The sequence below is a fragment of the Chionomys nivalis genome, chromosome 19, assembly GCF_950005125.1.
Source record: "Chionomys nivalis chromosome 19, mChiNiv1.1, whole genome shotgun sequence".
In the NCBI taxonomy this organism is placed as follows: Eukaryota; Metazoa; Chordata; class Mammalia; order Rodentia; family Cricetidae; genus Chionomys; species Chionomys nivalis.
In genome coordinates, this window is record NC_080104.1 from 61,445,552 (window position 1) to 61,454,900 (window position 9,349).

The following is a 9,349-nucleotide window of genomic DNA, read 5'->3' on the forward strand; positions in this document are numbered from 1 at the left end:
GTATATGAATAGTGTGTGCATATGAATAGTGTGTATATGAATAGTGTGTGTATATGAATAGTGTATGTTCATGTGAATAGTGTGTGCATGTGAATAGTGTGTGCATATGAATAGTGTGTGCATATGAATAGTGTGTGTATATGAATAGTGTGTGCATGTGAATAGTGTGTGTATGTGAATAGTGTGTGTATATGAATAGTGTGTGCATGTGAATAGTGTGTGCATATGAATAGTGTGTGCATATGAATAGTGTATGTTCATGTGAATAGTGTGTGCATGTGAATAGTGTGTGCATATGAATAGTGTATGTTCATGTGAATAGTGTGTGCATGTGAATAGTGTGTGTATATGAATAGTGTGTGCATATGAATAGTGTGTGCATGTGAATAGTGTGTGTATATGAATAGTGTGTGCATATGAATAGTGTGTGTATATGAATAGTGTGAGTATATGAATAGTGTATGTTCATGTGAATAGTGTGTGCATATGAATAGTGTGTGCATATGAATAGTGTGTGCATATGAATAGTGTGTGTATATGAATAGTGTGTGCATATGAATAGTGTGTGCATATGAATAGTATGTGCATATGAATAGTGTGTGCATGTGAATAGTGTGTGCATGTGAATAGTGTGTGCATATGAATAGTGTGTGCATGTGAATAGTGTGCATGTGAATAGTGTGTGCATGTGAATAGTGTGTGCATATGAATAGTGTGTGTATATGAATAGTGTGTGCATGTGAATAGTGTATGTGCATATGAATAAGTACACATTTATATAGACATCTCACAAAATATACAGTAAGTCTGACTGTGATTTACTTCCTGGTTAAAACTGTTTTTATTCCTTTGTTAGCTGTTGTTTCAATGTAGGTCTGTTCTTTGATATGCAAGTTACCAACATCACATAAATATTCATAAGACTGCCTTTCTATAGCTTTCCTTATTCCCACAAGGTTTCTCTGTGTAGCTCTGGCTGTCCTGGAACTTGCTCTCTAGACTGGGCTGGCCTCAAACTCAGAGATCCACCTGCCTCTGCCTCCCAAGTGCTGGCATTAAAGGCGTATGCCATCCTGACTGGCCCTTACCTGCTATTTTGGGGGAAATAGAGGATGACTGGATGAAGTACAGTCCGAGTTAACAGTGTTGATAACAGAGCTGTGTGGATAAGAGCAGCATCCGTAGAGTTAACAGTGTTGATAACAGAGCTATGTGGATGAGAGCAGCATCCGTAGAGTTAACAGTGTTGACAGCAGAGCTGTGTGGATGAGAGCAGCACTCATAGAGTTAACAGTGTTAACAGCAGAGCTGTGTGGATAAGAGCAGCATTCGCAGAGCTTGGTGTGAGCAGGGACTACCTAAGTGGCCCCCGTGTTGTAGCAGGTCTCTCTTTGGACACCAGCTCCTCATTGATGACAAGGAGACTTTTTCTTACTAGTGAAAGCTTGGCCTTAGTTTAGGTTTGTTCCCAGCAAGGTTTTAAAACTTAAGTTAACTCATTTATATTATTCTGCATTTTGCCACATGGCTCCTTACCTCTCCTCAGTACCATGCATCCAGCTTTCTCCAGTCCAGTTGGCGAATCTCCCACCTCAGATTCTCTCCCAGAGTTCCTGTCTTTGCCCGGAAGCCGTGCCTATCCTCTCTGCCTAGCTGTTGCCTGTGCAGCTCTTTATTAAACCAATCAGAAGGTGCCTTAAGTGAGGTAAAACAGAGACACATTTTCACACAGGATACAAAAGGATTATCTCAATCCCATGTGTATTTTTAATTGTTATTCTGAGCTCTATGAGATTTGTAGATTTACTATTTTCAGTTTCTTTATCGTTTCTATTTTATCAGTGGGGAAACTGAGGCTTAGAGAGATTAGAGGACTTTCTCAAGCTGCTCAGTTTCATGTTGGTTGCTATGACAAACACCCTGACCAAAATCTGGAGGAGAAAGGGTTTATTGGCTTTCAGTTCTGGGTGAGGGAAGTCGAGGATCAAGATGGCAGGCAGCCTTGCTCCTTCACACAGCACTGCCTCTGGCCAAGGAACTCACTTCACAGCCAGAGAAGAGCAGCGGGAAGCAGAGCAGCTCCTGCGCAGTGGTGCCAGGCAGGTTTCTTCTCAGCCAACTCTATACAGCCCAGGAAGACCTGCCCGGGGTGGTGCCGCTCTCAGTGCACTCCTCCTGCCTCAGCAATCAAGGCTATCCCCAACACACGCCCCCGGGGCAGCCTGATCTAAATAATCCTTGCCAAGACTCTTCCTGGGTGTCTCAGTGACTTTCCTGTCGCTGTGACAAAACGCCGTGACCAGTAGCAGCTTTGACTTGAGGCTCCAGAGGGAGGGTCTGGAGTGGTGGGAGGTGCAGCAGCAGGCATCAGAGCGGCAAACCGCAGGTCACATCTCTACCCACAGAGGAAGCAGAGGGCAACCTGGAAGTGGGGCGAGTCTGAACTGTCAGCTCTGCCCGCAGTGACACACTTTCTCCAGCAAGCTGTATTACTTCCCCGAAAGCATCATCAACTGGGGACCAAGTATTCAAATATTGGGTCTATGGGTGATGTTTCCCATTTAACGTGCCATGTCAGGTAATTCTAGGTTGTGGCAAATTGGCATTAAAAATAGGGGTAGGGTTGGGGGAAAGGTAGAGGGAGCAGGAGGAGGAAAGAGTGCGAATGGTAATTGGTATGTAAAATAATAAAAAAATGTTTCTTTAAAAGGTAAATAAAAGAAATTAAAAGTAGTTTTTTAGATTTATTTATTTTCTGTGTATGAATTTTAAAAAAATATTTATTTATTTATTTATTATGTATACAATATTCTGTCTGTGTGTATGCCTGCAGGCCAGAAGAGGACACCAGACCTCATTACAGATGGTTGTGAGCCACTATGTGGTTGCTGGGAATTGAACTCAGGACCTTTGGAAGAGCAGGCAATGCTCTTAACCTCTGAGCCATCTCTCCAGTCCCTGTGTATGAATTTTTGCCTGCATGTTTGTGTGTACCACATGTGTGCCTGGTGTCTGTGGAGGTCAGAAAGGGCATCCCCTGATAGAGGTGACTGTGAGCTGGTATGTGGGTACAGGTGACTGTGAGCTGGTATGTGGGTGCAGGGGGGATCTAACTCAGGCACTCTACAAGAGCAATGAGTTCTTTAAACCCCTGAGCCACCTCTCCAGCCATTTGTAGCCAACCACCACACAGGGTCATGCACTGCAGGAGCTGGTGTTGCATAGACCTGGAGTGTGAATGTATCTCCTGCCCAGAAATCCAACCCAAGTCAGACCAAGTGAAGCCCCTGGCTCTTTGGAGATCAACTCCAGTGTTTTCTCTCCCAGGATTTTTGCCATTCACTGCTTCGGTCATTCTGTCTCCAGACAGGTTTCTTTTGAGTTTCCCTGTCCCGGCTGTTCAGGAAGGCAAGTTTTCTTCCTGGAGGGCCCTTGGGCTGGTGGCACTTCTATGACCTGCGTCTGGGCCCAGCACACATGGACACCCGAACCTCCCTTTCTTAGTCAGCCCAGGCCACAGAAAGTTCCATGGCCACCGTCCTGGTTTCCCACAAGCCTTTCCAAAGTTACACTGGGGGTTTCTAGGAAGAGCCTCCCCATGCTCAGCTGGGAGACTCCCTTCCGGGAGTCTGGTTCTTACCTCATTTAAGCTCCCTGCCCACTTGTCCTCTAGGCCAGGAGCTCCCAGGGAAAGTCACATGTCTCATTAGGCTGTGTGTCTTTGACCTGGCACAAAGCCCAGGCTCACAGACCATGAATAGCAAGTCTGTTGGAGAAAGGAACTCCTGCCGCAGATCCACCGTTGAGAATTAGATTCCATCTGGTTCACGAGCCATGAGAGTGCTGGGATTGGCACACTCCAGTTCTAGGAAACAGCAACTTAGGCCTTCCTGGAAACAGCAGGTACTTTCCAGCGCTAGCCAGAGCCTGCCAGACTGTTTGCTGTCTCCCGGCCTGGCCGCCCACAGCGTGCACAGCAGAGGAGTCAGAGTGCACAGCAGCCTCTGACCCACCCACCTCCCTGGCGAGGCGAGAGAAGCATTCAGGAGGGAGAAGCCTTGTCCTTCCCTCTCCCACAAAATGCCCCTTTTATAAGGTGAAAAGAATTCTTTCATTTAGTGACCTTAGGGAAGCTGAAGCCCTCGTGAAGATGCTCTGTGAGGAGTCTCTGGTAGTTTTTGCCACAATCACACCAACACTTGTCATTCTTGACACCTGGAAGAGCACCGTAAATATAATATAGCAGGGGCTGGAGAGGTGGCTCAGTGGTTAAGGGTTCTGTCTGCTCTTCCAGAGGATCCAGGTTCAATTCCCCACACCCACATGGCAGCTCACAGCCACCTGTAACTTCAGTGCCAGGGGATCTGATGCCCTCTTCTGGTCTACATAGGCACTGCACTTACCTGGTGCCCAGCCAAACATGCAGGACCACATATATAAAAATAATAAAAATTAAAAACCATGGGAGGGCTGAGTAACGATGTTTTCTGCAAAGCCCGATGACAGGAGCTCAATTCCCTGGGCCCACATAGGAGAGAACAACTCCCACAGGCTGTCCTCTGACCTTCATATGTGCAAGCTGAGCGCTCTCTCTCTCTCTCTCTCGCTCTCTCTCTCTCTCGCTCTCTCTCTCACACACACACACACACACAGAGAGAGAGAGAAAATAAATAAATGAATAAATAAACTGTGATAAGAATAAACAGCAGTGATCAGGACTGTGCGTGTGACTGCGTATGTGTGTGTGTGACTGTGTATGTGTGTAGGGCAAACAGCAACTTTTTCAGTCGACTGTTTCTCTCCTCCTACTATGTGGGTCCCAGGGATTGAACATAGGTCTTCAGACTTGGCAGCAAGTCATTATTCATGAAGCCATCTTTCTGGTCCTCCTTACAAAATCTTCATATCTGAACATAACGTATTTGATCATACTCAGACCCCATCACCCCTCTTACCCTCTTTTTCACATACACGTTGCTGAGAATCCCCTTTCTCTCATGTCTGCTTTAAATCTCACAGAGAAAACCCGGAATGTTTATCTCTGAGAATCCGCCTCATTCTCTATGGTATCTCCAGGTCTATCCACCTTACCGCCTAACTCTGCTCCCCTACAGCCCTGCTATAGGCCCAAAGCAGTTCCTTTATTAACCAATAAAAGCAACACATAGACAGAAGGACCTCCTACACCATAGTTTTATTCTTTTTATGGATTTATAAAACCCCATTGTATATGTACACCCCATCCTCTCTCTTCATTAGTTGATGGGCTTGTAGGCTGCTACACAATAAACTGTGGGTGTGCAGGCTGTCCCACCACCTACCTATGGGTGTGCAGGCTGTCCCACCACCTACCTATGGGTGTGCAGGCTGTCCCACCACCTACCTATGGGTGTGCTGGCTGATCCAGAACCTATCAGTGGGTCTGTAGATTGTCCACATCCTATCAATGGTTGTGTAGGTTGTTGCACAACCTACTTATGGGCATGTATGCTGTTACACAACTACCGATAGGTATGTAGGCTGTTTTACGATATATCTATGTGGTGTGGGAAGTCCTTCTGTATAGGTGTTGCTTTTATTGGTTAATGAATAAAGAAACTACTTTGGCCTGTGATAGGGCAGAATAGAGCTAGGAGGGGAAAGCTAAACTGAATGCTGGGAGGAAGAAGGTGGAGTCAGGGAGAATCCATGGAGCCCTGCCAGAGACAGATGCTGGATGCTGGACGGAATTTTACTGGTAAGTCAAGCACATGGTGATACACAGATGAATAGAAATGGGTTAACCAGGGCTGGAGAGATGGCTCAGTGGTTAAGAGCATCGCCTGCTCTTCCAAAGGTCATGAGTTCAATCCCCAGCAACCACATAATGAGGTCTGGTGCCCTCTTCTGGCCTGGAGACATACATACAGATAGACTATTGTATACATAATAAATAAATAAATATTTAAAAAAAAAAAAAAGAAATGGGTTAACCAAAGATATAAGAGCTAGCTAGCAATATGCTTAAGTGATTGGCCAAGCAGTGATTTAAATAATATAGTTTCTGAGAGGTTATTTTGAGTCTGGGCAGCCAGGAACAAACAAGTGGCCTCCTCACAACATCTATGGTCTCATAGGCTTTCCCACAACATGTCAATGGGTTTGTAGGTTGTTCTACAAGTACCTACTGTAGCATGATTGATAAAAACCCAGAGACAGATATTTGTGTTTAACATGAAGGTCATCAAAGAAAAACAGGCAGCCACTGGCTCTTACCTTGACTTTAGTCTGAAATGGCGATCTTGTTTCCAGGAATCCTCAGAATGAGACTGCGTGAGAGCTGTCTCCTCCCATCTCATATTCCTCTCTAGTGCTGGTTTAAAGGTGTGCACAACTACCACCAGTTTCTATGGCAAACTAGTGTGAGCCTTGGATTAAAGGTGTGTGTCACCACTGCCTGGTCTACAAGGCTGACCAGTGGGCCTGTTCTTTCCCATTCTCTCTGTCTCCCCCCTTTCACCTGTCTCTCCTGTTCAGTTTCGTTGACTCTTAAGAAGCCTTTTAATCTAATGCTACCCCACTTTTCAATTCTTTACTCCCCACCCCCGGGTTGCTGGAGCGTTTGCAGTCACTACTCACACCTCGCTCTTGCAGTGTCTCCTGTGGCTGCATTTCCAGCCTTTACATCAAAGTCTTTGATCCATTCTGAGTTGATTTTTGGTAGGTGATGACGGGTAGGGAAGGCTTAGTAACATGAATGGAGAGGGGCCACTCTATTTGTCTACTTATTTGGGACATCTAGACAGCTCCCCAGTCTGTCCTGTTCTCTGTGGGGACAGCATCCAGTCTCAAGTTCTCAGTGTCTTGCACAGTGGGTGGCCTCTTGGAGGTCACACAGCCTTCATGGATCCCCAGGAGGGAATGTGGAGTAGTCAGGGTTTGGGGGGGGGGGGATGGAGACCTTCCTTAGTCTGGTGAGCTAGGGACCAGCACTGGTGTGACTCTGATGCCACCTGGTGGCTGTAGAAAAAAAAACTGGGTCATTCTGGGAATTTAGGAGCTGGATGCTTTCTGAATGCTATGCCTGGCCTACATATTCTCATATTATCCTCAAGATAATCTCACGTAGCAGGTGTGGCTATCCCAATCTGAAAATAAGAACACAAGTTTAGAAACTGCCACTAACGTCATAGGATCTCACCGTTGAACAAGGTGGACTTTGACTTGGCAACAAAAGTCTTCAAACACTTGTGAACATTTATTCTCTCACGATTCTCCTTTTAACGAAGGTGGAGGTCAGACGCTTAACAAAAGGAATCCCACAGTAGCTCAGAACTAAGAAATATACAGGTATTTATTAATAGATAAAACTTACAAATCAGGATTCTCTGCGGGAACGGTGGATAAAGATGAGATTCAAACAAACTGAACCAGCAAAACCAGGGTCCAGCGGGGAAGGCAGAGAGGATGAGGAAGGGGCTGGATGCATTTCCGCATCCAGGTAAATAGTCCATGAGGCCACGCCCCAGCAGGTGGGTAGGTGTTAGCTGTAACCTTCCCGCAGCATTTTAAAATGTATGAATGTGTAATATATTAATGCAGCTTCATTCCATCACGCCCTTACTGGCCAGAAGATCCAGTTCTCAACTTTAGGGTTGTCATTCTGGAGAGGTTTAACTTACATTTAAGTGAGTATGTTGTCCCCCACTTTTTAAAAGTTTTTTAAAAATTTATTTTATGTATATGGTGTTCTATCTTCATGTACACCTGCAGGCCAGAAGAGGATACCAGATCTCATTACAGATGACTGTGAGCCACCATGTGGTTGCTGGGAATTGAACTCAGGACCTCTTAACCACTGAGCCATCTCTCCAGCCCACCCTCCCTGGTTGGTTTTGTTGAGGAAGAGGGAACCTCAATTGTGAAAATGTCCCCACCAGACTGGCCTTGAACAAGCGTGTAGTATGTTTTCTTGATTGATGACTGATGTGGGAGGGCTCCGCTCACTGTGGGAGGGGCCATCCCTTGGCAGGTGGTTCATGGTTATATAAGAAACCAGGCAGGGCAAGTCAGTAAGCAGTGTTCCTCCACGGCCTCTGCTTCAGTTCCCGCCTCCAGGTTCCTGCCTTAGCTTCCCTCTTAGATGAAAATGTAATGGAGATTTGTAAGCCAAACAACACTTTCCTCCCCCACTTGCTTTTTGGCCATGGCATTTATCTCGGCAATAGAAAGCTGGGATGTAGTAAGGAGAGAGCTGCTTGTTGGTTCCTGGCTGCTTAGCCCCGAAATAATCACACAGAAACTGTATTAATTAAATCACTGCTTGGCCCATTAGCTCTAGCTTCTTATTGGCTAACTCTTACACATTAATTTAACCCATTTCTATTATCTATGTATGGCTATGTGGCTGTGGCTTACCTGCTAAAGTTCCGGTGTCTGTCTTCGGTGGGGCTACATGGCGTCTCTCTAACTTCACCCTTCTTTCTCCCAGCATGAGCTGTCTCCCAGCCTAGCTTTCCCACCTAGTTCTGTTCTTCCCTGGCATAGGCTCAAAGCAGTTCTTTATTCATTAACCAATAAAAGCAACACACAGACAGAAGGACCTCACACACCACTGGGATATAGGAGTTTACATATTCCTGTTTCACATTTTCCAAACAGCAGCTCTCTAAATCTGGTTTTCTGAAATTTATGTTTTACACTGAGAGTTGTACCTATGGGAGTCGCTAGTTCATGGACGCGCCTGCCAGTGATACGGTGCTCGTGATGTTGGTGAACTCTCACAGGCTGGAAGTGGACTCTGGGAGTGAGGAGGCCCCTCCCCCTTCTCTTCCAAAATTCCTGCCCTGGCTCAGGCTGACCTCCTTACTGACACAGGGCGCAGGAAGACAGCAAAGAGCCGAGGGCATTAGAGAACAGCTGGAAGCTGAGCCATTTCTAACTGAGGTTTTTACTGTTTATCATATAATACGATGATGCCTGTGGTAGGGCTGGGAAGTCAGAAGCTCTACAGGGAGAGGAAGGATCCTCCACCTTGAGCTCTCTTAATCCAATTTCCAGCTGACTGCCTCAGGCCACTCAGCTAGGACTCTCCCCACCCACGGGAACACAGCTGACTGCCTCAGTGCAATTCCCCAGCTGATTTCTCTTGGGAACCTGCTTGGTGCTCTCTTTGCTTGCTCTCAGTTGTCAATGTTAGTCCTCTCTGCTGGCTGTGCGGAACACTCGATAGATGGTGTTTTGCTTTACCTGCCCTTTCTCTCTGCTACTGGCTATTCATTCTATTTATTTTGCTTGTCATATGTTTAATAAACTCATCCATTTTGAAATGGGAAGCTCAGCTATTGTAGATCACCTACAATTTGTAGAT